A 12,500-nucleotide genomic window follows, 5' to 3' on the forward strand; every position below is an offset into this window, starting at 1 on the left:
AGGGCATGCCTTGACCCCATAGACCTGGTGTTAATTTGCTATGTAGATGAAACACTTTAGCCATAATATATTCTTTGGTTTGCCAAATGGAAGGGCTTTTTTGAAGCGGAAATTAAAGGTTCTTTAAAGAACAGAGAGCAGCTTTTCAGAGTGTCGTCTTTAATCTATTTAAGTAAGCAGACATTTATGGCTCATCACTTGCCTTGCACCCTCTAAACAAATATGATTTTCCCCCCACTTAATGACGTCACGTTACTGATTTTGACACTGTCGAGGCCTCAAGCGTATTGAAACACACACTAAATTAAAGTATCAGCCAAAAGTCTATACATCATACTTTTAAATGCAAAAGCATCTGGCAGAGGACAACATCTTTTTCAAGAAAAGTGTGCTTATTGAAATACTTGTGTAAATTTCAATAAACTATCAACAAAGGTTTTTTCTCACCTGTTTGGACATTTTGACAATGATTGAGGACAGAATCCTCCTGATCAAAATTATATTTAGTTTGTAATACATTTTTGCAAGACTCACAAAAAAATCAATCAATCAATCAATTAACCAACCATCCATCCATCCATCTAACCAACCAATCACTCAATCAATAATGTAAGATCTACTGCATATGTTTTTCAGTCACTAGGCAACAGCAACATATGTGCCCCAGAAAACACAGCTTGTTCTGTGACTATGAAAGGGTTTCAGCAGCTGAAATGTGTCAAATGTCTCCGATGCACAAAAAAGATATAACCTCAAAGTCTTCAGTATTTTTGTCCTGGGATGACCTTACAAACAAATTAACTCATTAGGAGGCAGCTAAATTGTTTCATTTACCAAGCCTGGATTTTCAGGACCTCTCTTGAAACTGCCACTCAGTCTACCAATCCAGCGCCGGATTGCCTCCATCCCAAAACCATAGCTAGTTTCACTGATCTCTATTGCCAGTGCATTCATTTTAGATAGAAAAAAAGACTTAAAAAGGTCATGCATGGAGGCCTTATTTGCACTAGCCTGCTAATCTAAACGGATTGCCTGCATTTCTGCTTTGATGTTCCTTTTGCTTACATATACAAGGCCTTTTACCTTCTTGATCTTGATTTTAGAATGGTATTGCCATTTCTCTTTTTCATATCTCTTTTTAAGAATCAGATTTAGCAAATGTACAATAAGTTTCACACAGGAGACGTCATTGGGTCACAGATGAGTTGAACAGGAACATCTATGAACAGGAGACCGATGGCCATCTGACAGTAATCTCTGAACATCTCAATATGGCTTCACACAGCCAACACCATTGAACAATGTTTCTCTGTGAGATGCAAGAACTGTGTGAATGAGCAAGGTTGACAGATTCACAGGAAAAGACGCACAAGGAAGGTGCTGATGAAGATAAAATGAACTGAGGGAGGGAGTTTCGGCCACAGAGAGAACATCTGCCGTTCACAGTTTTTTCCTATTAAATCTAGCTAATCTGAGGGCTTTATGCATCCTTTACATAAAATAAAAAATATTTTAAGTATTCAAATTCAGTCCACCACGTAGACATGTCTTCCTAAATGAACAAGTGTGTACACTTGGCATGTAATGAGCATTTTAAAAGACTTCTGCTCTCTGTATAAAAATGGGAGTTTACTGAGCACATGCATGAGCACAAGTATACCAAATCAGATGCAAAAAAATCGGATCAAACACACCAATATGATGTTTGAGAAAACCCAAACCAAAAAAAAAACAGTAACAAACAGAAGGTCTTTGTCCAAATCAAACAGCATAGTAGTAGTAGTTGCTGGTGCTTTGTTGTAAATCTAAATGTCTTCCAAATGGCTTCAGTAAATGACAGCACGCTCAAGGAAGGCTTCACCACAGCCCAAGCAGATGTGAATGGCAGCGTTCAAAGGGAGCAAAGTAGCGGGGTTGTTCGTGCCACTGTTGGGCTGGGAGGTGGAGTCCCTAGCCCAGCATCGGGAGCCAGCCGTAGGGTAAATATCCCTCCGCCTGCGACAGAGTGACTCATTCATTTTATCACAGGAGTAGAGTGAGAGACAGATGCTGAAGCTGGGGATGACGGACAGTCCCCTGGACGATAGGGACAAAAATGAATGGCATATCTCTTGAAAAACATCTCCCACTAGTTCTGAAAATCTTACTCTTTCAAATAAAAGAATATGCTGTATGCGTGCATTCTAATGTTTGTTTGTGTGTTTGTGTGTGTGTGTGTGTGTGTGTGTGTGTGTGTGTGTGTGTGTGTGTGTGTGTATTTGTATGTGTGTGTGTGTGTTCCTTAGGCAATAATTGGAGCTTGGAAAGAACACAATATTTGTGTTTATGATTACTGTAACTGAGAGCATAGTTGACTTCCTGTCTGAATGAAAATGAAACATGCAAAATTTCCAGTGATCTCAAGCAGACCGTATCCATGTTCTTTCACTATGTGTGTGTGTGAGAAAGTGATTGAGACCAAGTGTGTGTGTGTGTGTGTGTGTGTGTGCCTATGAATGACGAGTGGGTGTTTTGAATAAGAGTGAAAAGTTATAATATATATATATATATACATATAAATTGATTTATTTATATAATTGTTGTAGTCATTAATCTAACAAAGCATAGCAGCATAGCAGGACTCCTGAAACCAGTGCATCAATCAGAAGGATGCTGGTCATGGTTTGTTCATGGCTCTTCGTCGACTTGGTTTAAATGTTTGGTGGAAAAGCAACATGTGTATATGTGGGTGTGTGTGTGTGTGTGCGTGTGTGTGTGTGTGTGTGTGTACTGAGGAGTCCCCTATATATGCCCACTCCATAATGAAGCAACACTCTGTGGCCAATCTGGAAATGATTCCACATCTCCAAGTTTAAGCAAATGAGCGCCACTTAGTTGGAGGTTTAGGGAAGATCAAAGCTGATGCAGACATAACAACAAAGTCATGTGTAAACACACATGCAGGCAGGCAGACACACACACAGACACACACACACACACATACACACACACATATATATACACACGCTGCTTTTCAGACCTTTATTCAGATTACACCACAGATTAATAAAATGAAATACAACTTGCCTGTCCTGTACTGTACTGGAAGAACAAGGCTGTCACTGCATCACAAAGCATAAACCGTGGTGTGGGAACTCTCTATTCTGAGCCAAGTTCACCAACTTGGCACTTACAATGGTACATTTTTATTTAAACAGTGTGAAAAAAACACAGTTTGCTTTTTCCCCTTCCCACATTTACAGTCTTATGGTTTGTTGCAAAAAATCAGCTAGATAATAGGCAGTAATGGGAGTATATTGAAAGGAAATAGGATACATCATAAAAATAATCATAGTCATAAAATGTTGATGAGGTTTCACAGTTGCCTTAAATTGTACTGACTTATTGTACTGCAACCAAAAACATGATGGATGGTCTTGTTTATATTGTGAATCATAAAACCAAAACAAAATATTGACAAACAATTTTGGGCGAAGCAAGTGCCACAAATGTCATAAATCCTGTGGAGAGGAAACAGTTCCCTCTCTATGTGGTTATCAACACAATGCATGAGATATGTGTGAGGCTTGTTTAAAGAGACAAACTGTTTGCCTGGTGGTTTTCCAGAAGGGGAACTAATAACACAGTGGTGAGATACAGTGATTACAGTGACGTAGGACATGCCGTTTGTTTCTGTGAGAACAAGTAGATTCAAGCTCATAACTCAAGAGCAAGCAGAGAGAGTAACGTGCCAAAAGTCACCTTGGGGGAAGAAACAGTTGGCGTTAGGGTAAATGACAATTCAGAGAAGGGTGGACGAGGGAAATCACATTGAAAATGTTTGCTCAAGATCCCCGTGAATAAACGCAAAAGTCACAGTGTGCGACAAAAATTAGTGAAATTAGTGCTGAGTAAACAATTACCCTCAAAAAGAGCTTTGTGAGTCATTGTGAAACCCTCTTTTGAATTCTCCGCGTCTGGTCAAATTCACCACGCCATTCTGAAACTGTCATTCTTGGCCAAGTGGAAAATACCATGCCAAGAACCAAAAAACCCTAATTTAAACCTGCTTTATTGGGGTGGTAAGGGGAGGGGGGGGGTGTCTGCTCTGCTTGCATTGGACCTCTCTTGAAAATCACTTTAGATAAAACTATCTGCCAAAATGACAAGTCAATGTGACTAAAGTCAGTATCCTCAGAGCTTGCAGCTGACGTCTAAAATAAGTAATCTGCTCAGGGCCATCAAAGGAGGAGAGAGGTCATGTCCAGGGGCACACTGAGCTCTGTGGTCTGTTCCAGGAGTCTGTGATGAGATGTGATGGATGTAAAAGTGTAAGCCCTGAGTAGAAAGCAGAAGAGGGGAGCAGAGAGCAGACAATGGGAGGAAGCACACACACAGGTCAGAGCCTCCTTGCATCTGAAGGTTCTCTTTAATAGAAGGAGAGAGTTTTGGGAGTGCAGTGGAGGGGAGGGAGGGAGGGATATAGAAAGAGAGAGAGAGAGAGAGAGAGAGAGAGAGAGAGAGAGAAAGAGAGAGATGGCAGGGAAGAGAGAAAAAGAGAGATAGAGGGGGAGAGAGAGATGGAGAGGAAGAGAGAGATAGAGAGTGTGAGACAGAGGGAGAGAGGAAGAGAGAGATAGAGAGTGTGAGACAGAGGGAGAGAGGAAGAGAGAGATAGAGAGTGTGAGACAGAGGGAGAGAGGGAGAGAGAGATAGAGAGTGTGAGAAAGAGGGAGAGAGGGAGGAAAAGAGCAGGCAGAGTAGTGGAGCCCAGCGCAGTGCGGTGCGGCAGAGTCCGAGCAGCGTTGCCGGGAGCGACGGGACGGTGGGAATAATTACAGCATGGTGTGAGCACCAGAGCTCTCTTTAGATGAAAGCGAATCACTGCTCTGCAGGCAGAGGTGAGGCAGGTTTGAGCTTTTGGAGGAACTGCTGGGGAGAAAGGGTGTGTGTGTGTGTGTGTGTGTGTGTGTGTGTGTGTGTGTGTGTGCATGTACGTCAGAGATGGATGGATGAATGGATGGAGGGATGAAGGGGAGAAAAGAGTGTCTTCTTTGCAGGCCACTTAGAGAACTCTTTATTAAATAGCTGGAACATCAAAGGCTTGTGAGGGAGAGGCACGATTGTGAGTAGGAAGTGTGGTTGTACACACACACACACACACACACACACACACACACACAATCTACACAAACACATACACATATCTACACACACACACACACACACACACACACACACACACACACACACACACACACACACAGTACGGGGATGCTGAAAGCAACATGATTCCAAGTGGAGGTAGTCAGTTTTGATGTGCAGGTCATGTGCAGTTCAGGAACTGCAATGCGCCCGCGGTTGGTCTGCTGCAAACAAGACTAACATCGCCTTCCTTCTGATGTGTTTACAAACAGTGGCACCTTTGGGACACTTTGACATATCTTTCTGGCCAGTGGATGTGCGAGTTTAAGTCAGAGATAAAAGCGGAAGAATTTTTGGAGGCTTGGATGGAAAGGGGAGGGGGGGGGGGGGGGGGGGGTTATGCCCAGCACGCATCTGTGTGTGTGTGTGTGTGTGTGTGACTTACAACAAAATGTTACTCACTGAAACACTATGATAAATAGTACTAACCTACTTAAACTTACAAAACTGTGGATGTCAAACTTAATCAAACATTGTTTATTGTGGTTTTATAATCAAGAGAAATTAAAGTTTTGTCGGAAAAATGATAAGGAATGTGTTTGAAATGCTGTTAATGCTGTTTTTTTTTAATAGATAAGAAATGTTTAGAATGAGTCACGCCTTGAGTATGGCAACATTGTAATTGTGCATAACGTTCCCCTTGCAGCAAAATCTAAAGTTGTAAAAAGCTGCACCACTCACCATAGCTCCAGAGAGGGACATACAGGCTTTTCATGTAGGCTAATAATTTATTCCCTCTGATTAATTCACTGTACCACCGTCCCACCACACCCCCACGCCCACCCCACCCAGCCCCCCTGCAAGACCACCAGCTGGGCTGGGCTCTCGCTGCACCAGGAAGAAGTCATGCCGTTCCCATGGTTACCCCACTGCCGAGTTGACTGACTGCTCTGAAATCTGCACCAGATGACAAACTGTGCTCTCGTCAGAGTCTGACTTGTCGGCTCGCACTGACCCACTGTCAGCTTAAAGCAACGGAGGGAAGGAAGCAGTGGTGATGAACCCAGAGAGATGTCTGAATGCAGTCAGTCAGTGGGGGTGCGAAACGGGCATCTGCTGAGCCAAGTTACATTTGGTCAAAGTTCTCAGAACTTTTTGCTTTTTGTGAGAACCTCAGCAGACTTGAGCAGCACTCTTTCACGTTACTGGTTTGGGTTGAGAAAGGAACATTCTACAGATGGATACGCATCAAGCTAATCAGAAACTGGAGGGCACTATGACAAATAAATATCTATAGCTTATCTATGATGTTGTAACCTACAATTTAGGCCTATGTAGAATGACAAGGAAAAAACGTTGCCATGTTATCTCTGGCATGTTTGGGCGACAAGCTATACACTGTTTCTACTCTCACTTACAAGCCCTTTAGTAAAAGCATTTGGCGACAGAAAACACTGGCGCTCACCTGTGAGGGCTCCTGAAAGATTCTTAATATGATAAAGGCAAGGCCAGTCACCACTGAACTAGCATGATACCACAGACAGGTTCCCGGAGCTTGGGCTCATGGAAGCCGAAACCCACCAACGATTCCAACCGAAGATTCCTCCCAGCTCGAACAGCACGACTCCGGAAGGCTCAGATGTGGCTGCAGATATCATTCAAACGAAACCCAAAAGGCCGTCTCCAGCTGCCCTGCTCCTCCTGTGGCTTGCCCATGTGGAATATTTTTGAATGCATCGTATGTCTCTTAACCAACTTCCCCCCTCACGGTTGATAGCCGCTCACATGCTGTTCCCATTTCATGTGGAGGAAAAACATGGCTGACATCACCCCCACAGAAAAATAGATTTGTTGAGCAGTTATGACACAGGCTAAAAGTGACGTCTGCTCCGACTGTCTCCTTCTGAAACCACGGCCACTATTGATCTAGAACATTCTTACATTTCTGAGTTGCTGCCTCTTCAGCTCTTGAATTTTCAGCATGTGTTTTGAGTGTGTCGGTTCTTTCTCACACACAGAGAAATTCCTTATAAATGAGCCAAATTTTCACTTTGAAGCTCATGTGTGAAGATCTCGAAGAGGAGATCATCTGAACGCTCCCTCAAAGAGGACAGAAAGTTGAGTTTGCAGATTTGTTTAGTTTTCCATACAATGCAAGCTTGCTAACTTGTTCCTTCTCTATAATTCTCTACAAATGCAACTGATGAACCCCCCCCCCCCCAAAACAACAAAAAAAATCCAGCCATATTATTAATGTATTCATATAATCCAGCCATATTATTAATGTATTCATATAATCCAGCCATATTATTAATGTATTCATATAATCCTGATGTACAGGCTCTGGCCATCCACAGACATTAGGCTGAAAAAACCAGAAGGGAAAACAAAAGCAATCAGACAAGCAAACACCTACTGTGTGGCCATCCAGGCTGAGAGGCTAATACGTAAGTGCTGCAGACAGAGAGGCTTAACGCTATAGATGAAGGGAGCCGCGACACCGGACACAAGACACACACTCTCACACACAGGATGGGAGCGGGGGCTGAGGGTTTACCATGGCATTATAACACCTTCACTTACCGAGCACGCGCACGCACGCGCACACACACACACACACACACACACACACACACACACACACAGGCTCTCTATTCTTCTCATCTTCCTCCCATCAATTAAAGCTAGTCCATTTGCCTTGTACTCTATTAGCGCATGGCTCCCAGCCTGTGTGCACTTTAATCTCACAGAGATGTTCCCATTGATGGGCGTATTGATTTGATGTTCAGGCACTCCCTTTCATCTTTCTCGACTCAAAGCACTACAGAGCCTCCTCGCTCGCCCATGTTGTGCTTTAACTCGTGGTCAACGAGGCAGCCAGGCGCACTCTCTCCCCTCCCCACTCCTCCTTTCATCGAAGGTTCCAAGGGGGGAAGGGGGGGGGGGCTGCAAAGGTTTTGCCTATATGGAGCTTCCAATGGTGCCCACTGCCCGCTTTGAGTAAGTGTGCATGTTTATGTGTGTGTCTATATTTATTTTTGCACATGTGTAGAATATCATATTTTAAGATATTTGCAAACCTTTGAAATAGTTCCAGTTTTTTGGCCATATCATACTTGTATACCAATTTGCCAAACTCGTAAAGTTTCAATCAACTGTCATATTACAACAGACCTACAAATTAGAGCCTTGCAACATAACATATGCTTTTAGCTCTGTTACACTGCATTAGTAAGGACAACAGCGATCTTACAAAACTAAGGTTCAATTGTTAACTCTGTTAGAAGTTACTCTGATGAGGGTCTCACTGATTGAAATATCTCTATCTGTTGAGTAAGCAGTGTTGCACTTTTCATTTTATTGCCCTTAAGTTGTACTTTGCAAAATAGCTGCCTATCTTACCAAGGTGTGCAGACTCCCCACTGTCTACAAAACTAAAGCTCAACTTTTTGACAATGAGAGAGATATAGCAACCATCCATTTAGAACTAGTTACAGCAGTTTGTCCTGTAAGTTGAGAAATAAGTCGTTGTGTGGCAAAAAGACGTAGCCTAGTTCTACAAACAAGACAGATTCAGTGATTAAAACGTGGAAATTATATTAGCAATTTAATACAACGCAAGTGTTGCGGCAATGGTATAAGTAGGATAATGGACTCTGTTCTGTCTGACGAGTAGCAGAAGTTACTCCACTTTGAAGTGTAACAGCATTACCACCTCAAATGTACATTCTCTTCTGCTACCCAAATGCTGTGTCGTCCATTATCCTGTACATAATGAGAGATTAAGGCAACTCCGTTTGCAGACAGGCTGTTGAGTTGTTATGAGTTGGAGGCGTGAGGGGCCACTGGGCCCCCAACATCCTGTGCCTTGTCCCTGGCAGCGGCCACTACTGCTGGTTGGCCTTTACGGCAATCTCCCTCTGTAACCTTATGACTCCCCTACTGGTCTCCAGGGAGAATTCCTAGGCAAAGCCAAGCGGAGCAATAACGAGAGAGAGAGAGAGAAAAAAGAGAGATTGAAGGAGAGAGGGCACAAGAGGGAGAGAGAGAAAAAGGAGAGAGAAAGAGGAGGGAGCGAGTTCGGAGAGCCGTGCTGGAACGCTCCTGCACGCACCATCTCCAGAGAGCGTGGTTGCCAGAGGTTTCTGAGGCTGTGGTAAGGCCTGCCTCGCAGAGGGTGGTATTGAGCAATCGATCATCTGTACAAATAACATGGTCAGGCCCGGCGCTGTATAATTTTCACCCTAAAATAAAGTGTGAGGGCTCCCTCTCCAGAGCGCGCGCACCCTCGCTCGCCTTCCTGGAAGGCTTCTCTGGAGTGCGAAGACGTGGCCCCCTTAAGCTTTTTTCCCTTTTTTCCATCCCCTCGCCGAACAATGGTCCTTATTTATCCCTGCGGTCGGAGGAATTGTTTCTCAATTATTTGTAAAGTAAGTATGTGGTTGCTTCTTCCTCTATCCACCACGCCCTATACCGCTCTCTCTCTCTCCATTTTCCCTCTCTCTCTCTCTCTCTCTCTCTCTCCCCATTTTCCCTCTCTCTCTCTCTCTCTCTCTCTCTCTCTCTCTCTCTGTCATATAATGGCTCCAACCCCCCACCACCACCCTTTCTACCGCCTCCACCCCACCCCTTGCTGGTGGTTCTCCGGCGCTGGGTCCCGGAGCCAAAACGCTAGCCCGGAGTGGCTTCCTTCCCAAGCTGCCGCAGCAGAGCAGAGCAGAGCTGAGCCGAGCAAGCCTCAGATGCCGCAGATAAGTCCCCGCCCGCTGGCGTTTCATCCCGCGCCAACACCAACATGGAACAGCGAGGACTCCTGACCGCCACGGCCGCTCCTTCCAGGCAGCCTCCCGCCCGCCTCGACCCCCCCCCCCCCCCCCCCCCTCCCTAACCAACCCCCGAACCTCCCCCCTCCTGCTACTGCAGCCCTTGGGCTCGTGCTGACAGCCTGCCACAGCTGCCCCTGCTGCTGCGGATTCGGAGACGCGAGCAGGCCGACGGGCGAGCGAGTGGGACGCCGGCCATCCGAGCCATCCGCGATGTGCCGCACCGCAGCAAACAACACAGCAGGGCCGCAGCGACTGACCTCATGACAGCCTGCGGAGATTCTTCGGGGGAGAAACATCAACTCCGGCGCTTTCGAAACCCTTAGGACAAAATGTACGACAAGATTACACATCATCTGCGGTATTAGACACAGAGACCGAATTAGAAGCATCCTCCAGCGTACTTTGACCTCAACAAAAGAGAGACTGCCATAACGACTATTCGACTGGTTAGTGTAAATGCATCTAAATAGGTCGCAGATATATTTACACACACGATAGCACACCTGCTTGCATTACGAAAGCCTGACACGGCGGCTCGAGTGAGGCTCTAATGCAGTGCGGAGGGCAGTTTCCACACGGTGAGACCACGCAGGTGACACCCGTGTCAAGAAAGAATGGAGTTTCCATACGGCTGCCACAGGCTCAAGTGCCTGCTGTGGCTGCTAAGGCCCTAGGCTGCATTTTCCATGGTAAACCACTACATCTCACCTCGCATAACTGTACAAAACATACACAAACACACACACACACACACACACACACACAAACACACACACAAACACACACAAACACACGCGCACAATGAGACAAGTTGACAAGTGGTTACTATAGTAACTATATACAGTAGCCTGCAAAAATAAAAAGATAAAAAGAAAATGTTTGCATGTGTGAGAGCAGACGCTGGGGTTGTTTGTTTGTTTGTTTGTTTGTTTGTTAGTTTGTTTTTAAGGTGATGGGGCACTTTTCTTAGCTCTTTCACTCAGAGAGAACAAAGTAACTAAGAGACAAAACAGTAGCCTATAGATTTTCCATGTGCAAACATTTCCGTAACAGATTTACTTTACAGGCAAAGTCAACAAAATAACTGTTTGGAAAAATGGTTTCCTGTTTCTCTAACAAACAAATCAACTACACTCTACATCTCATGTGTCCTGCATAAGACTTTCTCTATATGATTAATTTAGGTTTGACATCATTGTTGTACTCCCATTAAATAACGCAACATCGTGGATCAAACTTCTTAAGAGACATCTCAGTTAATCTGTTTCCACTGGTGAATATACCATAGTCACCCCCCACTTCCTTGCAATGATACTGACAATGATTGGTTAATGAACAAATAATTGAAAACACTATTCCCCGTACTGGCCCCGTATTTCATGTGAAGGGAAAAATCCATCTGAGCTTGAAAAGACCTCTGTTTTTAATGAAGACAGAATCAGTGCATTTTCCAATCTGACACGTTCGCTTTCCTAACGCAGGCGGGGCAGATGAAATACTGCCGGGGACTGCTTAGAAAAAACGCCTGACCGCAGAGAGAGAGAGAGAGGGGGGGGGGGGTCCACGGACTCACTGGATGTGATCTCACTCTGACTCTCGGCCGCACAGCCCCTTTGTAAACTCACTTTGACTCCCCCCCCCCCCCCTGCCCCAACACACACACACACACACACACACACACACACACACACAGTTGTATGCACATGAAGCACAAAGCTCCCAATAAAACAACCGACAGGCTTCTTTCCAGTGCAAAGGCGTCAGGCATCGTCGCCACTGGTGCTGCTGCTCAGAGCTCGTCTGGCACTAGACGGCGACGGAGACCGAGACGGAGGCGTGGCGGAGACGCACTCCATCTGTCCCTCGTCTCTAAAGCACCCATGGCTCTCTCAGCACAGGCGACTCACACAGGGGACTTACCCCGCCTGGTCAGTGCCAGGGTGGGCTTTCACGCAAGGGGCGGGGGCGGCTGTTGGGCACTGCAAGAGAGAGAGTGGTGTGGTGGCAAGGAGGCGGACGGTGCCCAGGATGGCACTCTACCCTGACCCCCCCGCCCCCCCCCCATCCAATGCCCTCATAGAGGACTCGCTTTCAAAGCCTGGCTGGCTGGCTGGCTGGGTGCTGAAATGGTTAAGTGGCTGTGACTGTTTGAAGTCGTTCGCGGCGAGGTGAGCCAGGTGCGCGCGTGGTTACCAGCTCTCATTGTCTACTGCTAACTCCCTTCCGCCCGCTGCAAGTCTGTTTACTCCTCTCCTCCCCACACAGCAATCAGATAAGAGCTGAGAGGAGACGAGAGAGAGGAGCGTGACACACACACACACTCTCACACACACACACACACACACATACACACAAGCTCTCGCTTTCTCTCTCTATCACTCACTCGCTCACTCGCTCGCTCTCTTTCTCTCTCTCTCTTTCTCTTTTCTCTCACTCTCTTTCTCTACTACCTCAACATCTTTTCTACATGCAAGCATGCATGCAATTACTCTTTCTCTCTCTGTTACACACACTCTCTCTCTCTCACACACACACACACACACACACACA

At 45.5% G+C, this 12,500-nt stretch overlaps 1 protein-coding gene across 15 annotated transcripts in view; it reads right to left on the reverse strand.

Annotated features, from left to right (window-relative positions):
- tcf7 (transcription factor 7) overlaps positions 1-12,500 on the reverse strand; it is a 42,848-nt gene that overhangs the window by 18,598 nt on the left and 11,750 nt on the right. The window lies entirely within an intron of this gene.

Source organism: Alosa sapidissima, chromosome 5 (assembly GCF_018492685.1).
Source record: "Alosa sapidissima isolate fAloSap1 chromosome 5, fAloSap1.pri, whole genome shotgun sequence".
NCBI lineage: Eukaryota > Metazoa > Chordata > Actinopteri > Clupeiformes > Clupeidae > Alosa > Alosa sapidissima.